Source organism: Hippopotamus amphibius, chromosome 12 (assembly GCF_030028045.1).
Source record: "Hippopotamus amphibius kiboko isolate mHipAmp2 chromosome 12, mHipAmp2.hap2, whole genome shotgun sequence".
NCBI classification, from domain to species: Eukaryota; Metazoa; Chordata; class Mammalia; order Artiodactyla; family Hippopotamidae; genus Hippopotamus; species Hippopotamus amphibius.
The window spans coordinates 19565552-19582380 of NC_080197.1; the positions used below are offsets into that span (position 1 = coordinate 19565552).

General features: G+C 43.4%; 1 protein-coding gene across 2 annotated transcripts in view; it reads left to right on the forward strand.

Annotated features, from left to right (window-relative positions):
* Nucleotides 1-16829, forward strand: part of ZHX3 (zinc fingers and homeoboxes 3) — a 115167-nt gene that overhangs the window by 70928 nt on the left and 27410 nt on the right. The window lies entirely within an intron of this gene.

Consider the following 16829-nt stretch of genomic DNA (forward strand, 5'->3'; position numbering starts at 1 on the left):
TCCTCAATCCCCCAGACTCAGTTCTACTTTGTTGTCACTTCGCTGAGCAACATGGTGCCCTTTGTGAACTCTGTTGGTATATCTCTTGAACCTCAAAATTCTTTCATCTTCACCCCCTTTCTCTTTTTTCCTTCCTGTCTCCCAGGATAGGTATCCCAATTCCTTTCAGCTTTTCCCGGGCAACTGCAGTCCAAGGGTGAGAGGTGTGGGAGTGGGAGATGGCCTCTGAAGGGAAGGATGACGTCGCCGTCACGGGCAAATCGCAGCTCGCTCGTCCTCCTAGTCCAGGTCCCCTCAAAGCTCCCAAATAGGTTTGGAAATTCCAGGTTCCTGTAGTTTTCCCCTTGTCTTCCTCTCTTGCTTCAGTTCACTGAAAGGAGAAAAGAGAGTATGGGAGTAAGGGTGCCCTTTGCAAGTTGCCTGGTCTAGAATCCTTCCTCTCCTCCTGCAGAGGTTCTTCTCCCAGCCAGGGTCCTCCTGCGCACCTTCAAAGGGACCTCATCCTGGGGTCATGTTTGGCCCCATTTATCCTAATGTCGTCAGAGCCCGTACCTGAAGGGCTTAATGAGAGGACACGCGGGGCACTCTCTGTTCCCTTTCCTGTGTGGTCATGGCCTCCCCTTCTTTCTCTGCTCCTCCACAGACCACCGGCTAGCCAGGTGCCAGTTGCTGGCACATCACCGTCTAAGGCAGTGGGTCTCAACAGGCGATGTTTGGCAGTGTCGAGAGACTTTTTTGATTGTCACAACAAGGGGCAGGATGGGAGGTGCCACTGGTACCTAGTGGATAAAGGTCAGGGATATTGCTAAATATCCTACAGTGCAGCCCCCAGGACAAAGAATTATCTGGTCTAAAAGGTTAGTACCAAGGTTGAGAAGCCCTTGTTTCCTATACGGTCCCTTTCTTTGTGCTTTTCTCTCTGTGTCTGTGCTTTTAGGGGCTTTTGTTAACCTCCACAGCTCCTGCTCCCCAATGGGTGGCCTCACCTCTATCGGGTCTTCCCATCCTGACCTCAGTCGGAGCTGATCCTCCCCCCAGGGTTTCCACACGGCCTGTGTCCATTCACTCCAACACTTACCGCCCTTGGCATTCTGATAGCCCCCTTCAACATGATTTATTTTTTCTCTTTTGAAAGTAGAGTGAGAGCTGGCTGTAATGAGGGTGACCATCCAAACTCCAGTTTATATAATAATAATATCCCAAGGCCCCAAACCTTGCACAATGTGGAATGAACACTGGACTTGGCATCAGGAGATTCAGTCTGGTCCCCAGTTCTGTGACCACAGACATAACTTCCCGGAGCCCTGGCATCCACGCAAGTAAGGTAGAGATAATGTCCATTTCCTAGGATTGTTTGTGGCTGTGAGGAGATGTTAGCTCAGAACCTGGTACACAGAGATCAGGCAAATATAGGTTGAAGCTGAAAATGATTCCAGGGCCCCGGATGTGACCCTGAAAACAGAATTGTTTCCCATTGCCTCGAGAGCAGCAGTCTTAGTTCCAGATCACCCCTCACTGTCGCTCCTTACAGGAGAATGAGTAGGAGCCCTACCAGCACATCCTGTTCATGGCAGAAGTACTAGAGTATTGAGGAAATCCCATATGCTTCTGACTCCCTGATGTTTTAGAAGGAGATATTTCCCCCTCACTTGGAACACCGGGGCCCCAGAACCATGCCCTGGAGGTTGGGAGGTTTGCCGTGCCCTGAGGTAACCAGAAGTTGGCTGCCTTATAAAGGGGCTGCTGAGGCATGAGAAGGACACTGTCCCCATTCACTCCCACCACTTTCTGGTACATGGAGACCAGCGCAGAGGAAGTGGTATTACATTTTGTTCAGACATTAATGTTACATTTACTTTTTGCCACAGTGGTAGGTGGTTAGAGCTAGGGCTAGAGTTATACAAATCATGTAAATATTCAGCAGTGGAAATAACATCTAGTATTTCCCCAGAGAGTTTCAAACTTAATTCCTCAATATACGCGCTTATCTCTAGAACCCAGAGGAAATCTTGGCACATCAGGAAAGAACTGATTCCATCCTTGGAGATCACTATGAAACGTCCTAAGGCCTGCACAAATGTTGCTGGCCTTCCGTTTTTATCAATGGCTGAGAGGGAAGAAGTGTCACAGGAGGCGGCCGTGGGTCTGAGGCCAGGGGACAGGCGGGGTACCAGCAATTGGGCACCCGCTCCCACGACGGACAGCGGCACGTGATAGCTCACCCTCATACCGCGGGCTGCCTTTGGCTTCCCCAGAGTCCCCAGGCGCTCAGCTCTGCGTTCCAGGACTGAGCTCTTCACTCTGACATAGTGTCTTGTACTGTCCGCTCTTTCGGGATGTTCGTGTTGTGGGTTAAGAGTGTCGTTTTGGAATCAAGAAGGCCTAGGTGTGAATCCCAGCTGTTGCCTGCTGCTTGTGTGACCTGAGTCAAGTTACTTAGCCATTTAACTTTGGTCTCCTAATTTGGAAAATCCATTGATGATACTTAGCTGATAGGATTATTGTGAGGATTAAATTAAATGAGGAAATAAATGTAGATGAGTTAGCACAGTGCCTGACAAATAGTAATTTTACTAGGCTGGTGGCGGGAGTGGTGGTTGTACTCCTTGAGGGCAGAAATGTGGCCTTGAGTCCTCCCATTTCCACCCTGTTTCTTAGGACAGAGCTGAGCACCTAGTAGCACTCAAATATTGTATTTAAAATAAGTGACAGGCACACACGTGCACATGCAGGCACACTCTCAGAGGGTAATCTGATGCTGACAGTAACTTAAAAAACTCTAGAGTCAGGTTTTTAACATGTTTTAGCTAATTTTTAGAAATTTGCTATATAAGAAGGAGTCTAAAACAGGTCAGTCTCTATTCTTTGCAGTAAGTTAGATCATTTGAAGAGAAGCATCTGAACCATTTCATCTCAGCCCTCTACTGAAATACCTTCACTTGATTTTGACTTACTCTCACGTCCTCTGTCTTCTGGAGGATCAGCGTAAGAATGGACTGTTCAAGTGGGTTTCATTGTATCTTTCCAAACTTAGCCTGCTTTCCTCTCCTTTACCTGTTTTCCCTTACGTAGAGTGCGAGACATATTTCTTCTTGAGTTTACCTCCAAGTGAGTTTGTCTCTGTACAGGAATAGATGTTCATCTTTGTTACATGATAAAGTATCACGTTACATGATAAAGTATCACATTTGCCCTTGATACTGGGGATCTGAGTCAAACTCAGTACCAGGTGAGCTGTGGGGACTTTATAATTGTCCCCATTCCTCTCCCATGTCTTCTACCTTCCCACCTCCTCTCATAGCAAACAACATGTTGTGTTTGTCTTCTGGTAGAGAGGAATTGGTACCCCCTTAGCTCCAGGGGTGGCCCTTGAGTGTTTAAGCCCCATCAGATAACCCCTCACATGTCATTACAGTGATTAACCCAGTGGTGGTCACTGTTGGGGGGACAGGTTCAGTGCTGGGCACGTGACCCAGGTCAGGCCATCAGAATGTTTGCTGAGGACTTTGGGAAGAAGCTCTCCTCAGTGTTTTGAGAGGTCTTCCCAAAGCCAGCCCTCTCTCTGTCGTTCTGGGTGGTGTGGGGACATGAAGCCTGAGGCTGCTGTAGCCATCTTGCCATGACTAGGGAAGTTACCCCTAAGATGCAGCTAACAAAGTTGAGAGAAGAGAACAGGGCCTTGCTTTCATCATACAGCAACTGAATCAAACCCTACCTCCAGACTTTCCACTTAGGTGTGCCAGTAACCCCCCGTTATTACAAAGGCCATTGTGAATTTGGGGCTCATTACTTGTGCCTTAGAGTCCAAATAGTACTTGGTAGATAAATTTCCTTCTATTTTGCATATATCGGTGATTTTAAACTGTGAACCAAGACTCTACCTTGGAGGAGGGGGGAGTCATCTGAAGGTTTTGATTAATGAAATACAAATTTAGATAGAACTACTGAATTTATAGGTTTTTGTTTTGTATTTCCACATGAACAGATGTTAAAAGTATCATGTAAATTTCTGCAGAAATGTTTTTTAGTAGAGAAGCCATTGCTCAGGTGTTTCTTCCCTTCCTCTCTTTCCTTTGTCTCTTTTCCTTCTCTCTCTCTCTCTCCCCCCTCTCCCTCCCTTCCTCTCTCTCTCTTTCTAGTTCTTTCTCTAAATCCTTTATCACTCAGTTTTCTTTCTATTTAGTCTTATTAGTTATCTCAATGTCTGTTGGAAATAGTTGAGATGTAAGTTTGAATTAATTTTACTTGGATGTGGGCATTAAGATTTAGCTTAACTTTTCAGGCTCTGCACCTATAAGTTCTCCATAGATACAAACAGTGACGGGTGTTGAGTCCTTTAGTATCAAGGGACCTAAACTGAGGTTCAGCCACATGTAACAAGTTGAGTATCAGATGGAAATACTTGTAATTGTAGTCCCCCTTTTCTTGTTAGTAAAGCAGGACTCTGCAAGTGAACTCGTGTAATTGCTGTATTTAATAGATGGCCACTGTATGCATATCACCGTTGCTAAGGCTGAGTGGTCTAGTGCTGAGCCCTTACCTCAGAAATTTTGCCATTCTTTGGAGAGAAAAGCCATGTACATCAGATACTATATGAGCCAGGGCTATTTTTATAGAGGAATACCTCAGTAGACCATTTTGAAACCTCTTTTTTAGAATTACTCCAGAGAGTCCTCAGGAACCCAAGTTTCATAAATATCGTCCACTGCTATTATGAAATATACTGTTTACTAATAAAACATATTGCCTCAATGCCCTTCTCCTTACCTTCTCTGTTTTTTGTTGGTGTTGTTGTTGTTGTTGGTGGTGGTGGTGGTGTTTTGTTTTGTTTTGTTGTTAATGCTGCGTGGCTTGCGGAATCTCAGTTCCCCAACCAGGGGTTGAACCCGGGCCACGGCAGTGAGAGCCCAGAGTCCTCACCTTTAGGCCGCCAGGGAACTCCCACCTCTGTTCTACCACCAATTCCTGATCAGTAATTCTCAGCCTTTTTTTTTTTTTTTTAAAAAACAATCCACAGCAGTTTTTTGCCATAGAACCAAAATTTTGACACCCCTCCCAGTCATGCACATCCAGAGAATTTGCTGCAAGTAAAGCATTGTAATAATTCATAATTGTAACTCTCTCACGGAAAAGAGGCTGCTGTTGGCCCCACATAGGTATAAGCAAGCTAACCGAATGCCCTTTCTTTCTTTCCTATTGAATAAAGTATAGCTGAATACAGGGAAAGAGACTTATCATAAGGACCACCTTCAATCGTCTTCTAGTTTGTTCAAAACAAAACTTAGCAACTCTGGCTGTTCCACGTCAGCAGTGACAGAGGCTTGCTGAGCGCCCAGTAGTTCTAGGATGCCAGTGGGAAGGCCAGGCCGAGGCTGCCAGCTGGCCATGGAGCCCTTATTCTAAGACAGTGCTGCCACTTTCTTGTGACACTGGAGTCAGAGGCAAAAGGGGCTTGGCTGCCAGTAACCCAAAGGGCTGTATTCAGGCAGTGACCTATTTTGACACTGTAATCTGGTTGGGTTTCTCTTTTCCGTCACGAGGAGGTAATCTCACATTCTTCTGGGTGCGTGGGAAGCCATCTTCCTGTCACCTCTTTGGCTTGGTGGCTTTTTCATGTGATGGAGGTCACTCTTAACTGGGGACACAGATATGTGCTCCTTTTCCTCAGTTGGAGGGTCAGGGTTGATTTGTGAGGATAAAATGATAGAATAGGAAAGCCTGGACCAGGTGAGGATGGAAAGCTTACAAGGAAGAATAAAACAAGATGAACTGCATAGGGGAAGGTGTTGGGATAACAGGTCCAGGGTTCTGCCCTTTTAAATCCTATCACGTGTATGAGCTGATGACTTAGGTTACTCATCCAGTTTGTTTGAGCTCCATATGTGCTGAGTGATCGAGGCATGGTGATAAAAAGGTGACCGCTCTTGCCTCAGCCCATGGTCTTGTGGGGCAGGAAGCTTGTACCCACAGTCATAGTGCATTGTCAACAGTGCTGTAAGGGAGAGGGGCGCCCAGCAAGGCTGTGACTCATTGGGATGGAGGGGGGCCAAGAGGTGTCAGGGAGCTTTCTAGCCAGATCCTTGCCTCCCAGTGCTCTCGACTCCAGCCCATTCACGCCTTTAGCAGACCAGTGCCTGGACTGCGTCATTTTTGTTTATTTGTTACCACTTACGTATGTGCTTTGTATAGTGTACAGAGGTCTCCTGCCTCCTTAAGGAAACCCTGGGACAGGAGGAGAGGTTGCCTGGACAATCTCTCTCACCCTTTGAGACCTGCTTCCACAGGATGTCAGTTCTTCTCTCATGTCCTGAGGAAAACACCCAGCTAGTACTTCTCTGGTGTTTCCATTGCCTTTTTTCTTTGCTCTGTTAGACTTATAGCTTTGGAGTCCGATGATTTATCCACCTCCCCCTCTTGGACTGTGACTCTCGGACACAGGGCCTGGGCTTTATTCATCGAGGACACACCAACTGCTTAGCAGGAGTGAGTCACGTGAATGAAGTGTACGTGTCATGTAATGAGGTTCCCCCTGGCACCAAGGTGACTAAAGACACGGGGAGGACCTCAAAACATCCCTGATGGAGTCTCAGACATTTTGAGCTCGTAGAATATCTTTTGTACTTAACAATAAAAGGAAGGGATATGGAGAAAGTTCTGGAGTATATAGCCTAGGAGGATGTAAAAAGTGGCCTGTTGGCATTCAGGAGACAAAGAGGGATTGGAAAGGAGGGGCTGTGTACACCGTGGCAGAATGGGGGGACATGTCAGAGGAGCACCCCACTCGGGTGTTCCCTGACTTTTGTATATTATGTACTCCAGGGCAAAACTCAAAGGACGTGGTAGACAGAATTGTCATGCCTCAGCAGCAGGTGCTGATGTGCCAGCTGACGTATCAGAGTCTGCGTTTGGCATTCAGACGTGATTGGGACGCAGCCGTGTTCAGTGTTCACAGAAGTGAGGTTGCCTGTATAAGAGTCTTCTTGGTACCAAAGTGGGAACTGCAGAGCAAGTGCTTGATACAGATGGTTGTAGCGATTAAATGAACATTAGGACCAGTCTGGTTTAAGTTTCTCTGGACTCTGTCATGGTTTGGACCCTACATTTTCAGAAATACTGACATATGTCAAGAATCTTCCTTGATTGAAGGACAGTTACGTACACCAGAGGGTGCTGTGTTTCAATTTTCGTATCTTTATTTCTTTCCTATTCCTATGGTTGTGCATTATGTGATTCGTTTGATGATTAGCCAGTTGAGGATTTGCCCTCAACAAAGGATTATTGAAGGCCTGAACAAACCCTACCCACTTGCTGCTTTCTTAGCATAATTAAGACGATAGCACGCACTCCCTTGGATCTGCTTTGCTGTAAGCTAGTTCTTAGCCAGTAAGTTCTTTCTTTAAAACTAGACAACTTTTCTTATGCTGCAACTTAAGTCCATTTTCAGTATTCTTTCTTTGGTGGAAATGGAGACCATCTGGTCACCATCATCTGTGCAGTAACAATGATTGAAGATGGTTATTAAGTCACCCTTCGGCCTTTTCTCTTGTCTGGGCAAAATTGTCTCTGTTCCTGTGGCCATTCCCCATAAATCTCATTTTCCAACCCTTTAATCATCTTGGTGGCTTTCTTTGGAAACTACTTCAAAGGTTCAGTTTCAGGGCCTCTATTCTGGTGGAGTCTGGGCTGTCAGCTAATGGATGTGGAATGTGGTTTTAACCATTCAATTTCCATAGCTAGTCCCCCCATTTCCAAGCCAGTCAGAATCCACTAACCATTAGGGAATGGTTCACCATCTCTTAATTGTGACATGGTTTATAAGTGTTATTACGGTATGGATTTGAGTTAAAAAACAAATTTTAGCTTGTGAATAATTTTAACTATTGGGTGATATAGTTTTGCAGCCTGGTTTGTTGCATTTAAGATACTTTTCTGAGCTGTCTGATATTTCAGTGGATATCTTGTCTCTTATTGGAGGATAATCTGAATTTTATGTTTCCTTCATTTATTCATTCAACATCTGTGTGTGCCCACTGAGTGTCAGGCTCTGTGCTAGGGATGGAGGACCCAAAGATGAACAAAACATGGTCCCTAACTTCAGGGAGCGCAAATCTAAAGGGAAAGTCAAGCACATGAAAATTTACAGTATGGGAATTCCCTGGCAGTCCAGTGGTTAAGACCCCGCACTTTCACTGCTGAGGGCCTGGGTTCAGTCCCTGGTTGGGGAACTAAGATCCCACAAGCCACACATCACGGCCAAAAGAAAATTACAATATAAAGTGTAAAGTGCTGTAAAAGGTGACTTAGGTGCAGTGGAAGTTTAGAAGGGCCTCACTGAACATGTCATATTTGAACTGGGTCTGAACATGAATTAGTCTTCAGGGAAAAGGAAGGTAAAGTCTAGTGGGGAGACTGTAGTACATGTGAAGGCAAGGAGGCTGGCATGTCAGGGGGCAGGGAACTCGGAGTGGCCAGGCATAAACCCGAGTGGCTGGAGAGCAAGGGAGATGCCAGGCTCTGAAAAACTGCCCGTGCCAAGCCAACGAGTATCCAACAGAAATATAACGTGAGCTGCATATGTCATTTTACAATTCTAGGAGCACCATTTTAAAAAATAAACAAGATAAACTGTAGCTTTGCTGTACAGATATAACAACTGTTAACTTCAAGTTCAAGTTCAATTTAACCATTGACTAGTTACAAATGAATGTCATTTGTGCAACTTACAAGCTGTTATGCAAATCATAAAGTTTGGGATATGTTTTAGAAACCGTTTTTTAAGTTTTCTTGTTGGATAGAAGCTGTCTCTTAGCAAAGGCTAATGGTCTAACTGTTACTAAAGCTTTTGCTCTGTCATGCAAGAAACTCTTATCAAGCACCTTCTCTGTGTTTGACATTGGGTTAAAGAATGTAGATACAGTATGGAGCAAGATAAACCCATTTCCTGCTCTCATAGAATATATTGCCTCATGTATAGTAACCATTAACCATGAAAGACATTCAAAGTAAATGTTAAAATGCTGTCTAGAAAACATAATCAGATATAGTTTGCCTAAAAATCTTAAGCGCACCATTCAGATTAATAATTCTAGGTTTTCCTAACAATATTCATGAACAGTTGTTCTTAGTTAAATGTAAGACTCAAGAAAGAATTGAGTGTTCCACTGAAGAATGAACGTACTGTTTCCTAGCCAGGAGTGTGCTTCAGAATTATCCAGGAATATTTTAGAAATACCTGTGCCTTGGCTCACTCCTAGAGATTTGTCTTCCATAAACATCTCTGTATTAAGTTGGTTTCCCAAGATGGTTCTTACCTAGTTAAGAGCTGTGTGCTATTGAAAATTCTCATTAGAGCACCTATATGCCCCACCAATAGCAATAATTTGAAGGAAAATAAGACAAAGAGAGACATGTATTGATTAACTACATTAACCAATAAGAAGAGAACAAGCAACACCCAGGGTCCAGAGTGAAAGAAGCTTTGTGATTGCTTAGTGATGCTTTCCATGTGGAACTTTAGGATTTGACTCCTGAGATAAGAGGACTAGTAGAGCAGAGAGAAGGATACTTCTACTTGTTCCACGGGTTTGGAAAATTTGAGAAAATGACTAAAGGATTCTCTTAGGCATCTTATGATTTCCAAACTGGGTGCACTTGAATAGTTTCATTTTGATTATGAAGATCCTAGAAAAGAAAAGAAAAAGTAGAGTGACCACTAATGATCAGTGACCATCTGAAAAATGCTAGGGAAAATACTATCTCCAGGTAAGCTTTGCTAAGCATCTAACCAGGATAAGTAGTAAGCTCTTATCAAATGATTCCATCCAACTGAAATCTCTTCCTGGGGTTTGTACTTAACTCTTTTAAGTGAACAGGAAGGAAAAAAATATATTGACTAAGCAGTGCGCTTGTATTAACTATAGTTACGTGTGCCTTTATGAATGTTGGAATAAAATGTTTCTCCAAAGGTACATATACTTTTGAATGTTATATTTACTAACATTGCTGCTTACTAAAATAAAACACATTAATAATGAAAAAACAAACAAACAAGATATGAGCCATCAAGCCTCAAAAAGACATGGAGGAACCTTAAATGCATATTACTAGGTGAAAGAAGCCCATCTGAAAAGGCTACACACTGTGTGATTCCAACTGTATTACATTCGGGAAAAGGCAAAACTATGGAGATAGTAAAAAGACCCGTGGTTGCCAGGGGTTGGGGGGATGGAGGGATGACTAGGTAGAGCACAGAGGATTTTTAGGGCAGTAAAACTATTCTATAGGGTCCTGCAATGGTAGATACATGTTGTTATAAATTTGTTCAAACCCATAGAATGTAGACATCAAGAGTGAACTGTGATGTAAACTGTGGACTTTGGGTGATAATAATGTGTCCTTATACATTCATCAGTTGTAACAAAGGTACCATCTGGTGGGGGTGTTGACAATGGGCGAGGCTGCGCATATGTGGGAACAGAGGGGATACAGGAAATCTTTATACCTTCCACTCAGGTTTTCTGTGAACCTAAAACTGCTCTTTAAAAACTATTGAAAATTAATGAACAAACAACTTGAGTTTATTTTAACAATATATTTTATTTAACCCAGTCTATCAAAGTATTAATATTTCAACATGTAATGAATATAAAGGTTATTAATGAGATATTTTTGGTACCAAGTCTGAAATCTAGTCTGCATTTTACACTTCCAGTGCATCTCCGTTTGCACCAGCCACATTTCAAGTACTCACTGGGCATGTGTGGCTAGTGGCTGTTGTACTGGATGGAACAGGCCTTGAAACCTGAGCTTCCCTGATTCAGAAATCTCACTTCTCAACCACGTTGTTCTCCTGCTGCCTAAGCACAGTAATGATCAACACAAAAGGAAGGGATCTTTCAGGCTGTCATTGAATCCCCTGGCATCAGCTGTCGCCTGGCGGCCTGAGTTCAGAGCATCTAGAGCAGCACTACTAATAGAAATACAACGCGAGCCGCATGTGTGATTTAAAATGTTTTAGCAACTACATTGAAAAAGTAAAAAGAAACAGTTAAAATTAATTTTAAGACTGTATTTAACCCAATATATCGAAAATACTGTTTCAACATGTATTTAATATTAAAAATTATTAACGAAGAGATACAGACCAATGGAAGAGAATAGAAAGCCCAGAAATAAACCCTCACACATGATGTCAAATGATTTTGATTAGAGTCCCAAGACCATGCCATGGGAAAAGGACAGTCTTTTCAACAAATGATGCTGGAAAAACGGGATAGTCACATGTAGAAGTGTGGTGTTGCACCCTTACCTTTCTACCACATACAAAAATTAATTAAGAATGGATCAAAGGCCTAACTTAAAGAGCTAAAACTATGAGACTCTTAGAAGAAAACATAGTGGAAAAGGTTTATGACAATGGATTTAGCAGTGATTTCTTGCATATAATATCAAAAGCATAGGCAACAAAAGAAAAAGTAGGTAAATTATACTACATCACAATTAAAAACTTCTGTGCTTCAGAGGACACATTCAACAGAGTGGGAGCCCAGCCTATGGAATGGAAGAAAATATTTGCAAGTCATATAGTTAATAAAGGGTTAATATCCAGAATATATAAAGAACTCCTGCAACTCAACAACAAAAATACAACCTGATTTTAAAATGGGCAGAGGACTTGAATAGACACTTCTCCAAAGAAGTTATATAGATGGTTAATAAGCACCTGAAAAGGTGTTCAGCATCACTAATCATTAGGGAAATGCAAATCAAAACCACAATAAGATACCATCTCACACCTCTTAGGATGGCTACTATCAAAAAATCCAGAAAATAACAAATAGCAACTTGAATGTGGACTAATTAGAACTCTTGTCGCTGTTGATAGGAATATAAAATGGGACAGATACTATGGAAAACAATATGAAAGTCACTCAAATAGTTGAACATATAATTACCATCTGATCCAGCAATTCTACTTCTGGGTATATACCCCCAGAATATTGAAAGCAAGGACCCAAAGAAATATTTATACACCCATGTTCATAGCAGCGTTATTTACAATAGCCAAAAGATGGAAGCAACTCAGGTGTTCATTGAAGGATGAATGAATGAATGAAATGTGTTATATACATACAAGGGAATATTATTCAGTCTTACAAAGGAAGGAAATTCTGACACATGCTACAACATGGATGAACCTTGAAGACAGCCTGCTAAGTGAAATAAGCCAGTCACAAAAGGACAAATACTGTATGACTCTACTTATATGAGGTACCTAGAGTAGTCACATTCATAGAGACAGAAAGCAGAATGGTGGTTTCCAGGGACTACAGGGAATTAGGAGTTACTGTTTAGTGGGAACAGAACTTTCTGTTTTGCAAGATGAAAAGAATTCTGAAGATGGATGGTGGTGATGGTTATACAACACTATAAATGTACGTAATGCCCCTGAATTGTATACTTAAAAATGGTTAAGGTGGTAAATTTTATGTTATGTGTAAATACATGCTTTTTTTTACATTATTTTATCACAATATTTTTTAAAAAATCCCCCTTTCAAAAGAGATGTAATTACTTCTGAGACCATAGACATTTCAGATGGAAAAGAGAAAAAGGAGACGTGAGTAAAGGGACTGAGAAAAATAAGAAACTACCAAAAAATGTAAGCCTGTTGATATAAAAAGTTCATTTAAAAGTGATTTAAAAGACATTAAATCAGTGTTTGTTCTATTTCTGCTTTAAATAAAGAACTCTGTTGTACTAAAGAAAATTATTAGTCAGTAATCTTACATTCCTTTTCATACTAAATTTTCAGATCCAGTGTGTATTTTATCCTTATAGCACATCTCAATTTGGACACGCCACAATTGAAGTGCTAAATAGCCACACGTGGCTGGTGGCTAAAGTATCAAACGACGTAAGTGTAGAATCTTCTGATTAGAAGTTAGATGCCCACAGAAATTCTCTAAACCAAGGAGTGACATGAGCAGATTTGTGTTTTCGGATGTTGAGCATGGTGGCAGTGTTAGAGGTGGACTGAAGGGGGAAAGAACTAAGGGCTGGGAGACTGAACGGTTGTTCTAGGACTCCAGGCCAGAGCAGACAAGGGACTGAATTAGGGTGAAAGACGCAGGGATGATGCCAGTAGCCACCGTTTATGGTGCACTTGCTAGGTGTCACGCATGGTGTTGCACCCCTTATACCCACATCTTCATTTTTGTAACAACTCTGAAAAATTAAGACTGTTGTCTCCACTCGAAGAGGAGGAATGGAGACCTAGGAGGCACGAGCACCTTGCCCAGGGAACCCAGGCTCACAGGAGGCAGAATCAGGACATAAACCAGGACATAAACACACTTAACCACTGGGCTGTGTCTTGCATGGATGGAGAAGGAGGTCAGATTTGAAACATTCTTCCGTGTGTAGAATTTGCTGGCAGCGGCTAAGGGGGAGATGGGCGAGGGCTGCATGAAGGATACAGGGGTGGTTTGGAGATCAGACATGTTCCTTGCAAATCTGGATGGATGATGAGACGTGAGATGAAGATCTAGGCAGTAGGACATGGTAGCTGAATTTTTTGTTTTGCTTGTTTTGTTTTGAGGGGTGAATGCCAAGGTAAGAGGAGGTAGAAACTGTACAGTTTTAAAAAACCTGCAAGGACCAGTGGCATTTGGAAGTGATAGACTTGAAGCTGGACCGGTAATTTATGGCTGACAAGGGCAATTTGGAAGTCATTTGGGTACAGAAGATTGCAAAGCCCTGGGCAGGGGTGAGTTTGCTCCCTTGTGGAGAGCTTGTAGAGGTGTGGTTTTTAATCTCCTTTAGGTCCTGAATAACTTTGAGACTTGCCAGCCGGGGAGTCAGAAAGAGCCACTTGACTGGTGGCCTTGGTGCCAGTAGTTTGTGCAGAATAGGAAGGGGAGCAGAGCCTGCAGTGTGCCAGGGACTGGCTGAGCGAGGAAGTGGGGTCAGTGCGGCAGTGGCAGCGGCTGTGTGGGGGAGGGGGGCCGAGGCCAGTTAGGGGGATGATCTCTGTTCTTATGAGAGTTAAGTGGTATTTCAAGTAAAGTCAGATGAACTTTTGTTGCCAAGATTATCATAGAAATACCACCACCATGTACTATTAAAGCAGCCTTTTGCTTACAAACAGATAAATATATGATGGCAGGGACGTCACATCAATTCTCATCTGTGCTGTCAAGAGAAATTCTTAGAAACTTTTAATTTAGCCTCCTGAAGTCTCATGGAAAGAAAATAAATATGTTTACGAGTTTGCAACAGAAACTACACCTGCTCAAACACTCTCCTGCGTGTACCAGTGGAGAGTGTGTGTGCTGCGCGCACACCCTCACGTATAATAGGAAGAGGGTTGAGATGAGAGTAGGGAGGTGTGTGTACTTTATTCCTGGTTTGATGATGTTTGTGAGTAAATAGTTGTAGGAATTTTATATTTTGCACAATCATAGCCACTCCTGTTTCCATGATGTGTGATTGACTTTACAGCTTTATAGACTAGAGAAAGCGTGGGTGCTGAGGCCTATTGCTCCTCCTTACCCCGGGAGACCTTGGCACCCTAAGGTTCCTCAAAACAGAGCCACGTGCCCCCAGAAGGCCTGTTGTCTCTTCCATTTGGCTCTCAGTGACTCTGTCCTGCTGCCCCTCAGGACAATAATGTGAAAGTGACCATGATCCTGAAGAGTTATGAGAAAATGTGAAACTTTATTGATCACATCCAGTTGGTCCCTCTGGTTGGACGTTATAAGATTGGAAATGGGTTTGCGTAGAAATACCCTGGCTGTCAGTCACAAGGCTGTTAAGCCCAGTGAATGTTATTTAATTTTACCTGTCAAGGGAAACGAGTAACTTCCTGATGAGATACTGACAGCATTCAAAACATTACTCATAGGGAATTCCCTGGTGGTCCAGTGGTTAGGACTTGAAGCTTTCACTGCCGGGACCCGTGTTCGATCCCTGGTCAAGGAACTAAGATCCCGCAAGCTACACGGTGCAGCGGGGAGAATTACTCATAAACTGAACATTATTAAAACTGTCCTAAACCAGCTGAGCTTATGCCACAGCCCTGCACTGTTCCAGGGGCCTGGGCCCTGGGCTCCTGCTGCTCCCTCCTGCTCAGGCCTGGGGCAGGGCACTACTGCAGACTAGGGCCCTGGAGATTTTCCAACAGAGGGGAGAAGGAGAAGCTTAATAGCTTCCCTCTCTTCTTGACAAAGATATAAATTCAGATTTTGACCTATTGAATTCACTTAAAAATAGAGGAACCTGGAGGACATCAGAAAGGACTAGGGAGTGAGCTTGGGGCAGAGGTAACTTGGTGACAGGAGCAGCATAGGTGAAAGCAAATATGACCACTATAACTAGTGCTGTTCCACTGGCGTGATTGGTTGGAGAAGAGTTGAAAAAAAAAAAGAAAAAAGCGATCTCTATCCACAAGAATTGAAAGCAGGGTCTCAGAGACCCGCACACACGTTTTTATGAAGCAGCATTTTCACAGTAGCCGAAGGTGGAAGCAACCCACGTGTCTGTCAACAGATACATGGATAAAAATGTGGTCTGCACACACAGTGGAATATTCAGCCTTTAAAAAGGAAGGGAATCCTGTCATATGGTACAGTGTGGGTGAACCTTGAGGACATAACACTTGAGTGAAATCAGCCAGGCATAGAAACACAACTACTGTCTAGCTCCACATCTGAAGTAGGCAAACTCTTATTAGAGAGTAGAGTGGTGGTTGCCAGGGGCTAGGGGGAGGGGAAAGGGACCCATTGGTGTTCAATGGATACAGAGTTTCAGTTTTACAAGATGAAAAGAGTGCTGGAGATGTGTTGGACAACAGTGTGGGTTTAGTTAATCCTACTGTACACTTAAAAGTATTAAGTTGGTGTATTTTGTGTTATATGTTTTTTACCACAACTTTTTTAAAAAAGCAAGCAGGATAAAACAGCAGATGTATCTTTTGCTGTTCCAGTTAATTGTCATCCTCCAGTGGCCAGCCTCTGAGTAGAAGGTGGTAGGATTAGGGCAGCCGCAGTTGCTGTAGTGACTGTGATCTATTGAGTGCTTTCTGTGAACGAGGCAGCACGCTAAATCCATTTGTGCACTCCTTATCAATTCGCTGAATATCATGCCGGCTCGGTGAGGTAGGCGTTATCGTCTCCATTTTACCAGGGAGGAATCAAGTCATTTGCCCAGGAATACACAGTTCACAGTGGCAGGGCTCTGGGACACACACCCAGCTCTGCCTGATGTTAGGGTTGCTAACCCCATTCTCAGCTCCCATTTATTCATCCACTCACTCACTGAAAATCATGACAGTGTGCCTGGCACTGTGCTGGGTGCTGAGGACACTGGGGGCTTGGGCCCCGACTTTATCGAGCTTACAGCCAACTAGGGTGAGAGACGGTAAGCAGGAAAAGACGTGAATAAGGAGCCAGTGACACATTTTGATAAGTGTTATGAGAGAGACAATTAGGGCGCTGTGATAGAAGACTGTTAAGGGTGGAGGTTGGGCCAACTTAGACATTTAAAGAGGGTGTTCACAGAGAAGATCTGAGGGCTGTGATCCCTGGGGAGAGAGGTGTTAGCAGCGTGGAGGGATCCCTGGCGCCATCCCCACCCAGGCCCTCTGGAGCCTACAGGAGCCTCACTGGCCACAGAGCTGTGATCCAGGTGGCTCAGTTATAATAAAGACAAGAAACTGAAATGTTCCTTCCTTAAGACGAGATGGTGGGTGTGTGAGGGGAGCGGGAGTAGGATGAAGGCAGTCAAAAGGGTCAGACTTCCAGTTATGAGATAAATAAGTACTAGCATGG